This window comes from Ambystoma mexicanum, chromosome 5q, assembly GCF_040938575.1.
Source record: "Ambystoma mexicanum isolate Mex_15411 chromosome 5q, UKY_AmexF1_1, whole genome shotgun sequence".
In the NCBI taxonomy this organism is placed as follows: Eukaryota; Metazoa; Chordata; class Amphibia; order Caudata; family Ambystomatidae; genus Ambystoma; species Ambystoma mexicanum.
This window is the reverse complement of record NC_090933.1, coordinates 1,321,978,975-1,321,998,042: the sequence shown is the minus strand read 5'-3', so window position 1 is coordinate 1,321,998,042 and position 19,068 is coordinate 1,321,978,975. Positions and strand designations below refer to the sequence as shown.

The window sequence follows — 19,068 nt, the reverse complement described above, 5'->3', positions numbered from 1 at the left end:
AGCAAAACTCAAAACCAGAGGATATCCTAAGAGAATAGTACATGCTGCGTATAAGCGAGCAAAACATTCAAACAGAGATAGATGCCTCCGCCCGGAACCAAAAGTACAACAAGAAAAAATTACATTTTTGACCACATTTAGTCCAATTAGTAACCAGCTTAGATGGACCATTAAAAAGAGCTGGCATATCCTAAAAACGTTTGATTTCGAACCAGCTAACCCACGGTTCGCTTTCAAGCGACAAAATAATGTTAGAGATCTAGTAGTGCATTCGTACCCCAGAAAAGAGAAAATATCCACCCAGACCACCTTGTGGCAATTACCACCAGTGGTGGGACATTATAAATGCGGTAAATGCGTTGCCTGCGCATCTACAACTAATTTAAAGGAAATTTACCTCAATGGAAAGAACTGGGTATTCCGCACCTTCACCAACTGTGGATCATCTTGGGTCATTTACGGAATTAAATGCCCATGTAATTTGATCTACATTGACAAAACTAAAAGATGTATCAGACAACTTATTTGCGAACACAAATCTTGTCTAAAGAACAAAGTGCCTAACAAGCCGTTAGTTGTACATTTTGAAACAAAAAAACACAAACATACCGACATCTTATGGTTTGTGTTACAAAACAATCCCGGCAACTAAAAGAGGAGGCAATAGGGAAATGTTATTGAGCCTGGGTGAACAAAGGTAGATATATTCCCTTAACATGGCAAATACAGGTCTGAACTCAGCGGTAGAGTGGAACTCTCTTATCACCTTAAGGTAATCCAGTTTATAACTGACGATAAAGAATTCCCTAGACGATGGAGAGAATATGCGGGGTCCCCAGATTCTGTCCGGGTGTGCCTACATTAGACCGGGCTTTTTGTAGGGATATGTTTGTTCTTTTCGTTTTTCCTTTGTCTAGAATGTAGGACCAATGTGCATACATAGCCAGGATGTATCTTCCCTATTTTTCCGGGGTTCCAACATGGGGGCTCCACTCCACCCCTCCCAGTTTGTTTTGCTTTTATCTTTTGCTTTTATTTCTGAAAAGCACTCTGTGAGAAATGGTAAGGCACAGTTGTCAATATGCATTTTGCTGCACACTGAATACTATCATCTATAGCACTGTGTGTACCCGTCACATAGTATGCCTGGGTCTCCTTTTTTCCACGGCTCCGAGCAAGATAATACAACGTTGTTGCTTTATAAGCCCTGAGGAGCTACGTTCACGTCAATGTCACGTGAACGCGTTAGCCAATTATAAAACAAGAAGGTATTTGCACACACAATTCGAACACGACAGCTTGGACGCGTTCGCGAAGCCTTGCTGGACCTATACGAAAGTATCAAGGTAAGCCCGACTCTCTAAGAGTTCTTTCAAGCCTGCGAGACTGCCGACTCGCGTTCTGAATTATGCACGGCTGAGTATAAAAGCAATGCTGCGTTCGCCGTTTAATTGCGGTGTATGGGAAAAATTCCCAGTTGGTTTTGAAAAGAGTCAGGCGGTTTGTGTGGGGACCATAGTGGTTTTGCAGATTATGGAGAGGAAACTGACCAAATCTGCGCAATACCCACCCTCATCCCCTTTGTTATGTTTCCATAGGTAGTCGAGCGAAACGCACGGATTGTTTTGACGCGTTCGCATTGATGGCTGTTCCAAATTGTGGAGCTGCGTAGTACTTTGAAGTGCTGCCCGCGCAGCGAATAGAACAGATTTGGTGGCGTGTCCCTTATAACCAGCAGAAATAAAGTAAGCTAATGATTGACTATGATTGTGTTTATAGTCTGACTCTTAGCTGTTGAATATGCTAGAAACGGGGCTAATGAACTTTGGAAAAAAGGAAAAAAGTTCAACAGAATAGTTTAAAAAATAATTTGTTAAAAGTATTGAACAAATCAAGTAATACAGAATAACTAACCTATGGATGTAATGCAGAGAAAGTATGGGATATACACTAATGGTTGTCATTTTGAATAAGTTATAACACCAGGAGCATGCTAAGAGTGCTGTATTCTGGATTAAGATTAATCAAATGAACATGTACTAAAATGATACTGGGCTTTCTTATGCCAAATAGCTTTCCCACACAGCCAAGAAATAACCTAAAATAAACTAGAGTTGATCCGTGAAATCGGGGAAGTAGGAACTAAGTCCTGCCACGACTAGGTTTCTCATAGAAAAAAGCTCAAGTCCAACCAGGATGTAAGTAAAGGCGAGTGTGATCGATAGATATAAAATTATTGTGAACAATTTAAGTCATTGCAAGAGATTATGAGAATACAATGCATTGAAATAGATTAAAGAACAAAGAAAATGTGTGCGTTGGAATGGAACTATTGTTTTTCTATGTGATTAATGTATAAATGTATGTTTGTTTTTAGATTATCCTGTTACGGGGGATTTGAAATAGAGGTGTCCACCAACTGAAAAGAAATTGTCTGTCCTAAAGAAGGCCCCAAAAATTATTGGTTGTAGAGACACTAGGGGTAGTGTTTTCATCTCCAAAAATGGCCGAAACATGTCGACACTTGACAATAGACTAGCTAAAGAATGTAGTCTTGTATCTATAAACTACTGAAGCGTTCAGAGTGGTTTTTTTACTAAGAAAACAAACCCCATATGAAGCATTCTGTTTTTTAAGAAGCGAGTGAGAAGAATATGTTGATGCACCACGATTAATGTGTGTTCTATTTGATCCATTCTCTCTCTTTTTAACTTCTCAAAAGTGGTCTTAACACTGAATAAATTCGATATGGATATATTGAAAAATTGCTATGTTTAGTGTGTATTAATTGAGTTGAATGGTTCCTTGTCCTTTGCACAAAATATGAGATATGTCTTTTACTAATTTGGCTCACTAAATTTGAAGGTGAAAGCCATGATCACAATAAATCTGTAGATCATTTTGCCAGTACTAGTTGGACATAGAATGGGGTAGCCAGTTTTCTCATTTTTGTACTTTTCTGATAGTGTGTCTCCCATTCCGAGATACTGGCCCCCCGAAAACAATAATTGAGAGAGACTACCTCTGTAGAGATAACGTAATATTGAAGATTACAGTTTTGTAAAACCATCTTTGCACATGTATTGTGCCAAGCTTAGTCTAATTAGCCAAAGGAGATATAGCTTTCTCCAATTTTATTTTAATTTAAATTTGGGGTATTTTAATCCCTATGTGTTGATGTTGAAAGTAAAATTACTTCATGGGAGGTGTACAAATGTAATTCCCAGTAGAGCCATTTCTAATGGATTCCTTCCTGCCACGGATTCCACATCTACGATATCCATATCCCAACCCAGCTGTTCTCCGTAACCATTTCTTCCGCCAGGGGGCTCCGCACAACTCTGTGTCAGGTCCATCCAAAGCCTCTTTGCAGCTTGCACCAGAAATGACATTGAGGCCAGCATAAGTAGTGGAGCCACGCCCCATGACCTCAGTTCCTTTTCCCACGCATTCACGCTTCAACAACGTCACGCCATGGACTCTGCGACTCTGTGGGAATATTTCCTGCATTCCATCAACACTTTTATGTTGAAAAGTATGACACAATAAGGATGGCGACCAGATCCCATTTGGGTTGGAGCCCATTTGTTCTAGAGAGGAGAGGGACTTCCCTGAGGAGTTCTATGGGAGTGGCGACATGCTGGACCTGGCAGCTGACCTGCCAGGGGCCAGCGGTATGGACACTTCCCTGGAGTTGCACATTCTACCAACACCAACACCTTTAGTGCCTGATGGGAAAGGTGGCCGATACCCTGAGTTTCTCTGCGCCGCCCAGATCCATAGTGCAATACGAACTGTGCGACATTCTGGAAGATGCGCCAAAGAACCGCTGCTGCCCTTCAACGTTGTGAGAGAGGCACCAGTGTTGGACACGTGGTCGAATCCTGCCTCGGTTGCCCCAATGGGCAGGGATCTATCATGAAGCAGTGTCATGCACCTTCGGACTCAGCTTTCCTCCCCGACCCACACATCACCTGCAAACCTGGACCAGGCCACTACGGCGAGCATGAATGCATCCTGTGCCATGGCGAAGTTGTCCTTTGGCCTCTGGTCGGCTGTAGTCGGTGCGGCAGAGCACGGCGAGATGAAGGAGGGGTTTCTGTCCCTGGTCTCATACAAGGACGCAGAGTGGCAGAAGCTGCAATCTGGCCCATACACAGCAGACTGCATGGGCATGTCCATGATCACTAGCATGGTGGTCAAGCACCATTCATGGCGAAGGACGCCTGGGTTTGCCACCGACATCCAGTCAAGGCTGCTAGAAATGCCTTCTGATGGACAGAACTTATTTGCCACTGATGAGGCCATCCAGGAAGTCCAAACATCTAAGAAGACCACCAAGATATTGGGACTCACAGTTCGGCAGCCTACCATGCTATTCTTGCCACAGAGCAGGGATTTTTGCCCATTTCCTGCGTTTGCCCAGAGGTGCTGTGGACAACCTTCCCCCGGGTAGAGGCCAAAGCAGATACTTCCAGGGAGGCAGAGGGAGAATTTCAGACTCAGGAGATATTGCAGCAGCCACTATCCACTCTCCACGGGCACCCAACCTCAGCGACTGGCTCAGGCACCTTTCACCAGTGGGGAGAAGGCTGTCCCTGTTCAGAAGGGAGTGGTCGGAGCCCCCCAGAAATCCCTGTAGACTACCATCCACTGGTACTGCCTGGCTGGCATCACTGGGCTGAACATATTCATGAACCTGAGTGGGAGAAAGCAGGAAGGCTGGCACCTATTTGTCCATCGCTTCCAATTTTACAGTTGGGAGTTTTGCTACGTTTGTGAAGGAAGTAATTGCCCATTCTTGGGGAGTAAATGGTTAATATACCGCTTATCTGTAACGCTGGTATTAAGAGCTGCCTTTTTATTTTTAATTAAGAACATCTTTCTCTATGGCACTCATTCACTCTAAGGTATAGGGGTTCTACCAGCAGGTGGACATAAAAACATAGCATAATCCAGCAAAATTAAGGAACGAAACCAGCACAGATGGGTCTTCAGCAAGCATCTGAAGGTCATTTAGCCTGTGGTGGCGTGCAATATTAGAGAGAGGGCATTCCAGATTTGGGGAGCAAACCCCCAAAAAAGAGGTACATCACCTCCTCATCTAGATGAATAGATTTAAAGGTACAGGTAGGACAAGGGTGAAAGGATGCAATGCAGAAAGGGGGACATTTGCCATAAAAGACACAATGAGCTAGACAAAGCACCTTAAACCCAATCTGAGAGGTCACAGGAAGCCAGTGCGGACAGTAATGAAAGTGATATGGCCACATTTCTCAATGGATGAAAAAAGCAGGTTGGCACTTTGTGACACCTGAAGTTAGTCAGACCTGCTAAGGAGCATAGGAAAAAACAGCATTGCCATAGTAAAATCTAGAAATAATTAGGGTTATAACAACTGACATTAGAGCATGAAGGTTGAGAAGCATCTATACAAGGGCTGGTTGGCAGACTAGCTGAGGTGGTGCTATGCTGAGATCCTGTGAGAGGGAGAAGGGGGTGTACACTTAAAGCTTCACCTGTGAGTCTTGATCTGGGATATTATTGCAATGGGCTTTGCTTTACTCAATATGCTCCAAATTTGGTTTTTATGGGATGATGCAGTGATATTTTGCTATGCATTTTAACATTATGATGATTTACATTGAAATGTATTGCTTGATATAGTGTGATTTGCCATAAGATAGGTTTGACGAGCCTATACAAGCTATCACGTTAGAGGTTAAACCTTTGTTAGTTTCCTTAAACAGAAGGGGCAAGATTGGACAGGACTTGTGTCTGTCAATGTAAAGGTGATTTAAACCCCAGGTGGAGTTAGACAGGGATGTATATGCTTGACATTTATTTGAATATCCATGACTAAAGTGATGTAGATTGATTTGATTACAGAACATGAGACTTGATGCTTACCAGACAAACAAATGTTGGAATTCTACGCGAACGAACGTGGAGAGTTGGAATATTGTGTTATTCTATCGAGAATGTGTAAATAAATACTTCTTTTTTTACAACGTTAGTCATTCTTGGCTCTAAGAGGTTAGTACAGTGAAATGCCAATTGATAACACTTATGTAATACTTACTATGCCTCTTTCCCTGAAGCCTTTCTGTTTTGTGAAAACATTCTCTATCCATATATATGTGCATTAGATGCAACAGGAACTGTTGTGGATGTGTTGCAGATCCCGGGAATTTAGTACGTTGTAAGGGTTGTACATTGATAGAGCTGTGCAATGGAGTTGGGAAGGGAAACTGATTCTGAGCACCTCGGAATCCACTTTTAGAATTGATGAACCAAGAGCATAATATCAATACTTAAAAAGACGAGGAGGCGCCCTCTGGGTTCCATTTCAGTAGCTGGTAGCTTCCCTGACGCATAAGAAGGGCGCTAGACCTTAGCTAAGCCGAGAGCTAGGGGCGGGGTGGGAGCCCTCACCACTGAGTCTTTAAGCTTTTCGAAAATGTTGGTGCCCATTAATTTGCATGAAGTCCTTATGCTAAGTGTTCAATGGGAAAGTTACATTAACACAGAAGGTGCAGTCTCCCTTCTGAATAATCCAGAAGGGATGCATTTCAGACAGTGATTCAACAATCATAATCAACCATCATTTGTATTAGTCAACAGCCATGCAAAACTCTGTAGCATTGTAGACGCACCTTCTTCTCTCTGAAGCATCTTCGATTGCAGACGAGATTTGACCACCTACATGTCCTCTCTCATGGCAGATAAGTACATCCTGTTTACTGAGGTATTCGCCACATTCACTAAGCTGAAATAGACCCAGGCATGCATGTTTTGGCTGGTGCCCAATAAGGTTTATCACCTGTATGTGTTCTCTGGTGGCGAATAAGTGGTCCCTTTGTAGCAAACCCTTTCCCACATTCAGTGCACTCATAAGGTTTATCACCTGTATGTGTTCTCTGGTGGCCAAAAAGTGGTCCCTTTGTAGCAAACCCTTTCCCACATTCAGTGCACTCATGAGGTTTCCCACCTGTATGTGTTCTCTGGTGGTGAATAAGTTGTCCCTTTTGAGCAAGTCGTCTGGGATGATGCCCCGATCAAGGAATACGTTAATAAATGTACGCATCATCTCCAAAAGGGACGGTGGGCAGGTCTTAATAATGGAGGAAGAACATGGATCACTCATTCATTTAGTGGCCTTGAGTTGTGTGATAACCTTCTTAAATTCCTCCGTTGAAATAGGGCAAAAGTTGAAGGCAGGAATGGCAGGATCTCTAATGAAAGATTTGGGATGACCCATGTCAAGATTCGAGGCCAGGAGTTTTCTATTTTGACATTATTATCTCGAATGTCCCTACAGTTTTTGAGACATTGCCTTTTGAATCTGCAAGCACCAGTTTGCTTCTTTAATGATAGTAGAGGCCAACGGCTCTTTCGAGTCAGAGGTTGCTTGGGAGATCCTGAGATTATGAAAGTTCTTTTTCAAAAATATTATGGCAGATTTATCATTTCTAGCGGCTCTTTTATAGGCCTCTAAGGCTATAAGGTTAAGGTTTGCTTTCCAGACATATAATGCTTTACGTGCAGAGGATTTCAAAATGTGCAGGTCCGGTGAGAACCAAGATTTGCTTATTTTTCCCTCAAGTTGTTTCTTTTTTAGCTTCCAGGGAGCCAGTGCATTAGCAACATGTTCAAGATTAGCTGTGAGACTGGAGGAAATTGAATCTGACGAGTCTAATTCCATAAAATTTAATGTTGGCTCCAGAAGGGGTTCGATATTCTCTAAGGTCAGCTGTTTCAAATTCTGTGCAAAGAGATCTTTTCAGCTTATTTTTTATTGGGAAGGTACGGTAATGGGAGAAATGCACGAAGGCAAGATCTGACCATGGACAAGGGGAGATCCGCATATCGTGGCAATGGAGGTTGGTGGTAGAAATCCAATCCAGGGAATGGCCTAGTATGTGGGTAGGGGCATGAATGATTTGGACTAGCCCCAAATCTGAAAGCGACACTTGCAGTTCAGTAGCTGCAGGGTCATCAGGATGGTCTAACCAGAAATTAAAATCAACAAGCAGCATAAAGCGAGAGGTTGGCTTGAGAAGAGGAAGTAGATAATTAGACAGAGCTAAGATAAAGTTGTCCGAAAAATAAGAGGGCCGATAGATCAATAGAAGATTGACAGTGCCTTCCACATTCATACCTACTTTAACATGCATACATTCTATGCCCTCGATTGTGCGATAGAAGATTGACAGGTGCCTTCCGCATTCATTCCTACTTTAACATGCATACATTCTATGCCCTCGATTGTGTGTCCTTGTATTTCCCAAGCTGGTAAAGTGTCTTTAAATATCATTGCGACACCTCCTCCCTGACCTGTACGTCTGTCTCGTCTTAACATAGTATATCCTGTTGGAATGGAGAGGTTTAGAGCTGGTCCTGCAGAACTGAAACCCTAAGTTTCTTTCAGAAAACAAATGTCAAGATTATGGAGCTCTATGTAGTCAGCCACCTCATGAGCATGTTTTACCAGAGACCTGGTGTTAAGAAGCATACAATGTAGGATATCTACAGGAGCCACAGAATTTAAAACAGGTTCTAGAGAAGGGGGATTGTGTTCTGATTGTAAAGAGGGCTGGGAGGCCTCCTCACACGATAAGGTGTCCTGCGGCATAATTGCCATTACTGGAATGCAAGAACACACTAATTCCTCAGAAAAGCTAGCTGTATTAGGCACCTGTAAACTTCACACAATATTAGTAAGGGCGTCTGCTAACTGATAGGCGTCCCCATTGGGATGTGCGGCAGCGAATAAAGTGGTGGCCACGGAGGTAGCACTTACCTTAGGGCTAATGTTTTGTGGAGGGGAAGGGCGGTTAAAGATGTTTCTGGTTGCTTCTATAGTATCCAGGACTGCTTGCAATCCCATAGCTGACAATAGGGAAGTGAACCACCAACAGCCGTCCGTCCGGCACGTCCGGCACAGACCGGCTAGCTCCTTCGCGAAGGCACGTTCGCGCCGGGGTTCAACTCAAGAGCGCGAAGGAGAACTGCAAATCCGATGGGATTTGTGGGGGTTTTTTGTAGCAAAGCTACGTGCATGCAGACTAAATCTGCTTTAACTCGCACTGCAAAAGGTGATTAGGAAAATCAACAAAGTGCAATTTTAAAAGCAGAAAAATAAAATATACAAATTTGATTTTCAGACAAGCACAATACTGAGTACTGTTATCCCATTCTAAGTTACCCGCTAATAAAACTATGACATCTGTAACAAAGTAGCAAGCAATGAAATCAATCTATCATGGCTCAGGGTCCTCAACCCAACCTCCTCCTCCTCCTCTTTGACCACGGCTTGCCGTCCCTCATCAACTTCCTTCCCGCACCTGCTACTCCTTCCTCTCTCTCTGTGTTCCCCCTCCTCTGACTGGTGTACCACACCCCTGAAGCCCTCCTCGGAAAACCCTCAAAGGCAGTGACCTCTTGCATCTAGCCACACTTAATGTTCGTTCAGCCATCAAACACTCTGCTAACATCTGCCTCCTCCTTGAAAACCTTGACCTCGACATCCTTGCTCTGACCGAGATGTGGTTCACTGTCAGCTCAGTCACTGCTTTTGACTCCCTTCTCACTGATGGCTATAAGATCATCTCAGAGCCTCACCCCAACCGTGCTGGCGGTGGGTTTGCTCTGATCTTCCCTGATGGGCCCCTTCTTCCCCCATACCCACCCAGCCTTACTCTTCCTTCGAGAGCCTGGTTTGCAAGCTGGTCATCTCTTGCACTTCCTCCCTGACCATTGCTACTATCTACAGGCCACAGGACTCTACCACCCCGTTCCTCTCTGAATGGGCCAATTTCTCCTCCTCTCTCCACCCAGCCTCCTCTAAACTCCTTCTCATGGGTGACTTCAACATCTACCTTGACTCCTTAATCACAGCATCCCTTCTCTTTCGTGACCTCTGCACCTCGCTCTCCCTCTCCATTCTCCCCTATAGTCCTACCCACTCGGCTGGTCACACTCTTAATGCCTTAATTCACACTGATCTCCTGCTCTCCCCCCCCACCCCACTCTCCTGGTCTGAACATTCACTCCTCTCCTCTCACCTGGGTCCTCTCTGCCGTCTGACCGCACCTCCCCAGACCTGCCAACCTCGTTCACGAACATCCGTCCAATGAAACAAGGGTCAGCTGCTGCCTTTGCATCAACCTTCATCCCCCCAAGCTCCCACTGCAGACTCTACTTCTGACTGCGCTCTCAGCAACCTCCACCTTGCCATCACTAATGCTCTTGACACTCTGGCCCCAGTCATGAGGATCTGCCTGAAACATGTCTCCAAGCATAACACCTGGTATGACTCCGAACTTGCAGCCCTGGTGAAGCGCAAGTGCAGAGCTGCGGAACAGAAGTGACAGACCTCAGGCTCACCCTCTGACAAAATGGCCTGTCGCCTGCTCCAAAGGCATAACCGACTATCCATTCGCTCCAGAAAAGGGCCCACCTCCAGGCTTGCGTCTCTGGTGCACCCAACAACACGGCTGAACTTTTTAAAATGTGCAAAGAACTAGCCAACCCTTCCGCAGTCTCCACCTCACCTCTTCCCTTCCAAGTCCTCTGCAAAGCACTGGCCACACACTTTACTGCAAAAACGCAGTACATCCTGAGCACCCTTGCTTCTCTTTCTACCTCTCCTTCCTGCGCCCCACTGCCTCCTATGACTTCCGATCCCCCCGCTACCTTTCTCTCCTTCTTCTCTCTAATCACACCTGATGAGGTCACCAGATTTGTCTGCACTATGACGGTCTCCTCCAAACAGGTCTCCCCCTGTTCCTCCAGGACCATTAAGGACAATATTGGCTCTCTGGCCCCTGCACTTGCTGATTTCTGCAACCTTTCTGCTGGATCTGTCCCCTCTTTACTCAAGCACTTCCGTGTGCACCCCCTCATGAAAAATCCTTCTGCAGACTTGTCTTGTCTGGCTAACTTCCGCCCTGTCTCTATCACCCCTCCCTTGGGAATCTCCTGGAGAAGATGGTCTTCCCCCCAGCTGTTCCCATTCTGCTTGATCTCTCCTCTGCATTTGACACAGTCAAAAATCCATCCTCATAATACGGCTCCACAATACCCTTGGTATCTCACAGCGGGCACTGGACTGGCTGACCTCCTTCCTCAATGACTGTCCTTCCCAGGTTATTCTGAGCTCCTTCTCCTCCCCCACCTCTTTCTCCACCTGCGGCGTCTCCCAGGATTCCAACCTTTCTCTCTGGCTCTTTAACATCTGTCTTGCTCCACTCGCAAACCTAATTTGCACCTTCTCCCCTAACTTCCACTGTTATGTAGATGACACACAACTCTTCTTCATACTTACCTCTGATCCTCTCCTTACTTCCTCCATCATTCCTGAATATCTATGAGTGCTTCCAATGATCTCTGCTTCAATGCCAGCAAGACTGAGGTCCTTCCCATTGGGACTCCTGCTCCCTCTTTCTTCCCCTCACTCTGGCCTCCCTCCATGGGCTCTCCACCTTCTCCTTCATCCAAAGCCAGAAACCTTGGAGTCATCTTCATCTCCTCTCTTTCCTTCCTCACATTCAGGACCTTGCCAAGAAGACCTGCTTTCAGCTCCACCCCTACAAAGGGAACCTTCCTTTCCGCACTTTCTCGAAGAAGCTCAATGTCTCTAGAGCCCTGGTTCTCTGTAGGCTAGACTACTGCAAATGCCTCTTCCTCTCTACAACCCCTCAAGCTAATCCAGAATAGGGCTGCGAGACTTATCATTGGCTTAAAGCCCAAGTACCACATCTCTTCAACCCTAAAATCTCTTCATTGGCTCCCAGTTGCTCCAAGGATCAAATTCAAATCCCTCTGCATCTTCCATAAGGCTGTCTGGGGCGGGGACTACGCTATCTACAACTTGCTCTCACTAAATAATCTCCCTCCAGATATTTAAGTTCCTACGGAACCAACTCTATTTGTGTCAAGTGCTTCACTAAACAGCAAGCTGGTGGCCAATCTCTTTCCTCAGCTGGCTCCCTCCTAAGGAACAGCCTCCCCCTTCCTCTTGAGCAGGATCTCCTCAAATTCCGGAAGCTCCTCAAGACCTTCCTTTTGTGCCTCCTCCTTCACTCCCTCCCTCCTCTGCCAAGCCCGACAGTAGCTGAGATTGGTGGTCAGGGCTCTAGGAGTCTTGCCTCCCACACACAGCCTCCATCTGCTCCCAGCACTTGTCTAGGCATCCACTGGCCTGTGCTATTACAGGCTTGTACTTATTTATTGTCTGTTGACCACTCTTACCAAGTCACTTAACAGCTGCTTACTCCCTAGCACTTCCCTCTATGGTACCCCTAGCACTTACCCCCCCCTCTCTCTATCTGCACTGGCACGTTCTGAATGCTCATAAGGCCTAGTAGGTCCGCCTCTATCTTTCATTGTTATATTTGCATTTAATTCCCATGTTCTCTCCCTGATGCCCTGTGGGAGCTTTGAAACACAATTTACTTGATGTATAAAAGCCTTACAAATGCACAATAATTAAAATTAATCCAAAAAGTATAAAGCTATGTTTGGAGCGTAGATGAGCAGCCACCACTGCGATTAACTTGAGGAAGACAAGGCACCGATGGAATCGCAGGAGGAAGCTCACTGAATTGAAAATTATGTTTTGCTACATTGAGCTGCAGATATTTGCAGTGGCCTGGAAAAGTATGCATCATGTTGCCAGAGGGATATCTTGGAGGGTAACCATCCTGAATTTCTGGGATTTTACAAATATTCCTACTGCAGTAGGTTCGACAATGGCCTTTTGGTTTGTCTTTATTTGGCACAAGGATATTGTGAGAAAATACCCCCTACTTAGCAAGTGGCTGGTACTGGTTCTATTGCTCCTTTTAGTAGCAGCGTCTTGACCTCTTGTTGGAGCAGTGAGAAATGATTGTGTGAAGGCAGGACCAACTAATTCTCTGACCGCGCTTAACACCCACTTATCTGACATAATCCCCTCCCATGTGTGGGTGAATGTTGTTAATCAGTCCTAGGAACCTCCACGTAGCCGGACCCAATCCAGAGACTGAAAATGACCACTGCATCCACAACCCTGGACCCTCTTTAACTGAATTAAGTGATCCCAGTGTATTTAGGAACCCTAGTGGTGGTTCTTAGAAGTTCTATGTTCCGTCAACGACGGTTTTCGATGGGATTTTGCGTCATTTATTTTTTCTGAAAAAAACCCATTGAACATTTGATTTGTGGGGGGTTCTGTCCCAAACCTACCTTCCCCGTTAGTTTTACTCTGTGAGAGACCCCCCATATATACCCTAAACCACCCCCCCCACCATTTTCCAATGTTTTTTTCTAGAAAATAAAAATCAGCAAAAAACCCATCGAAAAACATTTGTCGATTAATGAACATTGTATCGTTCTTAACTGAAATCAGGAAGACACGCATGGATAGGAATTTTACTATGCCTTGCCTGATCGTGATTGGTGTAGTTCTGGCCAAGGCTACTCGACCGGGCTTCAGAGGAGTGGTCTTCAAACAGGGGGGCTGGCCTACCTGGGGGCCGGAAGGATGTGCAAGGGGAGACCACAGAATCGTTTAAAAGGGATCAAGATGACTGTTTTTAATATTAAAAAAGGAGGAAAGTGGCTACTTTTAAAAGAAAATATAAGCAGTAGAAAAGAAAAGCTAGCAAGATAGCAACACAATTTCCGAAATAAAAATCTGGATTTCCCTTCCTTGCAACAAGTAGGTTTACCTTTCTTTGCTGCCCACTTTCACATGTAATTGACAACATCATTATTTTACAGTGAGGTGAGTGCAGGTATGAGTCAAGAGAGGGAGATTATTCCTGAAAACAAAATATATTGGTTCTAAAAAATCTGCGTTCCTCCCCAACAGGTGGTACCATAACACAGAGGGCAGGTTACTATGGCCTAAAACCAAGACTCTTAATGCTATACTTTCACAATAAAGCCTTTGTCACATCAGTGATTGAGACCTTAACAGATGAGGTCCATCCCTCACCCCTCCTTCCCGGATGGTCCAATATTAGAATTTTAGATCCCTCACACTGCACGCCATGGAGAGCTCGTTAGGTGTTATGACTGAATCATGCTGCTGTTAGCAACAGTATCTGCAGGGTGTAAGCTGTGAGGACTGGATGAAAACCTAGGTCCAGTTGATGGAGCCACAGCTTGGAGCTTCCTTCCCAGGGCAATGTGTGGGAGAGTGCTTCAAAGTGGGTCTTCATCAGGAATGCACACAGGATGCTAGCCAAGAGGGGGTCCTAACACCTAACCATGCCAGTTGGTCATTATTTCCCAGAACCAGAGACCAGAAAATATTTAGGGATACCGATAAATTCAAGAGCCTGTAACACTCGGATCACCTGACTTGCTAACCGTTTACGAACGGGTGCAAGTGGGTATGTCACTGCCCTTGACTTTCCTTCACAAGCGTGAGAAAGGGGTTTTCCTTTTCAATCACCTCATGGTGTGGCCCCTCTAGCGGGTGGGCAGGCAAGGGAAGTGTGGGTCTGTCATAAATCCACACTCCATACCACCCTTTCCATCGACTCTACCTCACGCTCTCAATTCCCCTCCAGAATGCTCACTCATTCATGCCTAGACACAAAACCACACACAAATGTACAAGATGCCGTAACAAGCCACCAAAGTGCAGTTCTGGCGTCTCGTTTCATTCAGCCCCTCCTGATTTAGGCTTTATCATCACTGCCTTGCTTCCCAAGTGATCTGGAAAGAGAAAAACCAACAGTACTTGTAGATACCAATGTGCTTATTTAATTTTTTATTTATGTGTTTATATAGCGCTGCAGCCCGCAGGCATCAGAGCGCATTACATGAAGTCAAGGACTTTGTGACAGGACAATGAATAAAGTGCATTTAGGTTTGAAGGTTAAATTGACAGTGGTTTATTTGAAGATTAACGTCTTCAGTTTTTTTTTTAAACAATGGTGGTTTGTTTCAGCTCTTATTGTCACAGTTAGTTTGTTCCATTTAGTTGTTGCTATAGCCGGGAAGGCTCTACCTAGACCTTTTGTCCTTTTGGATGACACGGCTTGTAGTAGATCTTTGTTTGTGGATCTGAGATTACGATTAGGTTCATATCTCCTAAGTTGTCGCATTTCCATAAAGACAGCGATGGAGTAGTGTCAGTGATTTGAATGTTGTGCGTTCTTCTATGGCTAGCCAGTGAAGGTCTCTCCTCTCTCCTGTGATGGGCTCTCTTTTTTGTCTGCCGGTTATGGTTCTTACGGCGTTGTTCTGAATTATTTGGGATTGTTTTAGGCATTTATTGACAGCACCCAACAGTAGAGCGTTTCCATTGTCTAACCTAAGTATGATGGCCCTGGCGATTGTTGTACTGTTTTGTTTGTCTAGTAAGGGTCTGATTTTTCTCAATGGTTTTTGATGATAGCGACAGTTCCTTTTAAAGGTATGCTACTTGTCTTCAGCTCCCAATGATGCCTGCAAATAGACGCCTAGCGTTTTAACTTTTTCCGATACTACAATGGGTGTTTCTTTTACGTTGAATGTGGAATAGGCCGGGCAGAGTTTTTTCCAAGCATGGGAAGAGCCAAAGATCATGAGCTTTGTTTTGGAGCCATTAAGGCACATCCCATTTGCCTTCATCCAGGATTTGATGGTGTTATATATGGATGTTAGTTTGTTGCTATCTTGATTGTAGTCCCCACTGAGTTCGAACACCAGTTGTGTATCGTCGGCGAAGTTGGTAAAGAATATGCCGAGATGGGTCAACAGGGTGCATACACACCACAGGTATAGGTTGAACAGCAGTGGGGAAAAACTAGCTCCGTGAGGGACGCCGTAATCCACTGATTTGGATGATGATGCGTGATTTCCCCAAATTATTTTAGATTGTCTATATTGAAGGAAAGAGGTCACCCAATCGATGGCTCCTTGGGAGCAATTTCCAAATAGATCTAGGGCCTCTCAGAGCTTCCGATGATATAACAAATCGAAAGCTGCCGAAAGGTGCAACAGGATCAGCAGGCCTGCTTTGAGCTGGTCCAGTAATCCCAGCATCTCAGTCTGAAGATCGATTAAAGTTGACTCTGTGCTGTGGGCTTGTCTGAATCCTGACTGTTGGGGATGAAGTAGATTGTTGTTGTCTACATACTCTTGCAATTAACTTGTACAACTTCACTCCTCCACTACCTATAGCAAAGTGCTGTGATCCACCATAGAGGTTCAATAGTGAATTACAAATTGAGTTTAATAGGATGGCACAGAGAAAGGTAATACCAAAACAGGTGTATTTGTAAAGTGCACTACCCACCCCTCAAACCCTCACTACTGGCACATTTTGGTGTTATAGACAGAAGGTAACAGATGTTCATTGTTACACAACTCAGTGGTACTCCTTCAGTTAATCTTGGACGGATGAAGGGCTGGGTGGATCTGCAGGGATTCAAACCAGTGACTATGAGGTCACAAGCATGGATCCTTCTAGAGAATGCAGTACTCCACGGGGGCACAGACCTGGACCCTAAACCTGGACACCACTTCAAGGAAGAGGCAGGAAGGAGGAATGAGACAAGACAGAAGGATATGAAGGGCCCGGGAGCGCAGGGTGGGAGACAGGCTATCGCAGAAGCCTAGAACAACCTGTGCAGAGAAACAAACCACAGCAGTTATTTACCTTTCAGTCCCTGTGCTGCTTACGATTTGCAGAGTAGGATGACACAATAGTGTGTTTAGATCTAGAAACGGAAGACATTATTATGTTATTAATTAAATATTAACAACACAAGACATCCTATAACGATATATAATCAAAATGTCCAAAGAGGAGCTGCCGTTTCCCTCTCCCCACCCAGGAATGCATCCTCCATCACATACACAAGACAGGAGTGAATAGTCGCTGGTCACTCACCTACAGCAAATGATTCATTAAAACACTGGGATGTATTTCACATTTATCATTTGAGGTCTCTGGGAGATGAAAAGGAGCCAATCACACAGTCGGGCCGCAAACGCGGAGAACAGACATGCGCAGTGCACAGATACAGGTTATCAGAGCATGCGCATAAAAAGATTACGAGCCGAGGACGCGTATGTCCGGAACGTAGTGCGCATGCTCAGTGATTGCGAAAGCCGCAGATCCGATAAACACGCAGATCCGATAAACACACAGATCACAGAGGCCGAATTACTAAAGCATGCGCAGAAAAAACTGTGAAGAGGCAAGGCATGCGTACATCTGAGAAATCACTGCCTATAGCTTGGAACTCCCTGCGCATGCTCAGTGATCAAGACCAATCAGAGGTAAACCATTTGCCGGGCGCTGAGACACTAATCGCCAAAGTACACATAGGAAAGGATGATCAGGGCATGCGTACATCTCGGAACAGTTGCCGCAGGCTTAGTGATCTCAGTACTATAATCAGGACACCGTGACGAAAATCATCAAAGTATGCGCGGGAAAAGGGTGATGAGCCGGGCACGCGCACTTTTCGGAAGTAACTGCGCATGCTCACTGATCCCGATCTCATGTTACTGCGATGAATATGGAGGATGCGAGACACGTTCACTGGAGCATGCGCAGTAGTAGGATGAGAAGCTGCGCATACGTACATTTTGGAACTGACTGCGCATGCTCAGTGATCGGATCTGCAGAAGAAGTGATAAACGTGCGGCACACCGAGACACGACTAGCTTGAGCATGCGTAGGAATGTACGAGAAGTGGGGGGGCCTGCAGTGATGACATCATGAGCAAATACAGCAAATGACTCGCGGGGGCGCGGCTTGCGACTAAGCAGGATGGGCTCATAGCCTATGAGCTCGTCTGATGGAGCTCAACAAGTAGATTAATGGGACGAGTGGACGTGGAGGTAATGTTCTGATTACTTACCGGTAATCTTCATTACTCCTAGTCCTACTCTTCCTCGTCACAATACTTACCTCATGAGGCACCCGCCTCCGACACAGGACCTTCTTCTATTTCTTCTTATTTCTATAACTCCTCCCCCACACCCACATCACTTAGTTTCATATTACCAAGCCGTAGCATGGGACCTTCCCCGCAGGGAGGGTGAGGAGGGTCGTCAGTACTGTGACCAGGAAGAGTAGGACTAGGAGTAATGAAGATTACCGGTAAGTAATCAGAACATTACCTCCATGTCCACTCTTCCTCGTCCCAGTACTTACCTCATGAGGTATACCAAAGCAACAAACGGGGGAAAAAGGACCCAATGAGACACAGAGTCAAAACAGTGCAGAAACACACACCTTTAATAACTCAAATTTTACATCCTCACAGACAAAGCTCCAACCCCGAAGGAACCAACCCCCGAGTGGGAGACATTCAACCTATAGTGGTTGATGAAGGTGCTCTGATCAGCCCAAGTGGCAGCTCTACATATCTCCTGTAGAGAAACCCCCCTAGCATCGGCCCATGGGGCCGCCAAACCTCTGGTGGACCGCCCCTGAACGTGCGCAGGCACAGGCAGGCCCGAAGCCACATAGGCCATGGAGACCACAAGACGGATCCATCGGCTAATGGACACTACAGATGCCTTACGCCCAGCCCCAGCCGGGTCAAAAGTAATCAGAAGACTGTCAGAGCGGCAGAAAGGGGCAGTTCTAGCCAAGTACACCAACACCGCCCGCCGCACATCAATGTTATGCCAAGCCACTTCCTCTGGCGTTTGCGGATTTTGAAAAAAGGCAGGGAGAACCAGATCCTGAGAGGTGTGAAAACGATAAACAACTTTAGGGAGAAACTTCGGATCACACCTCAGCACCACCGAGTCCGGCAGAACCCTCAGGAAAGGGGGGTGACATAACAGAGCCCCGATCTCCCCAAGCCTACGGGCAAAAGTTATGGCAATCAGAAAAGCAGTCTTCAGCGTCAGATGTTTCATATCAATTTCGGAAATGGGCTCAAAGGGAGGCCCTTTGAAGAAACTTTAAGACAAGAGGGAGATCCCAAGGAGGAAGCCCCTTATAAGTACAAGGACGGGAAGAAGAAAAACCCCTGAGCAACTTCCCCACCAACGCCTCCCAATCCAAGTGCCCATCAGAGTCCCCCAAAAGGAATTTTATGGAGGTCCACTGAGAGCGAA

The 19,068-nt window shown here is 45.5% G+C and overlaps 1 long non-coding RNA gene across 2 annotated transcripts in view; it reads right to left on the bottom strand.

Moving 5' to 3' along the window:
- The window catches only part of LOC138498522 (uncharacterized), a 129,917-nt gene extending 112,936 nt beyond the window's left edge, over positions 1-16,981 (bottom strand). For both annotated transcript variants that reach the window (XR_011278727.1, XR_011278726.1), the window contains exons 1-2: positions 16,877-16,981; positions 16,643-16,703 (exon numbers count right to left, since the gene is read on the bottom strand). This is a non-coding gene — a long non-coding RNA (uncharacterized lncRNA). The remainder of the gene's footprint in view (positions 1-16,642; positions 16,704-16,876) is intronic.
- Between the last annotated feature and the right edge of the window lie 2,087 nt (positions 16,982-19,068).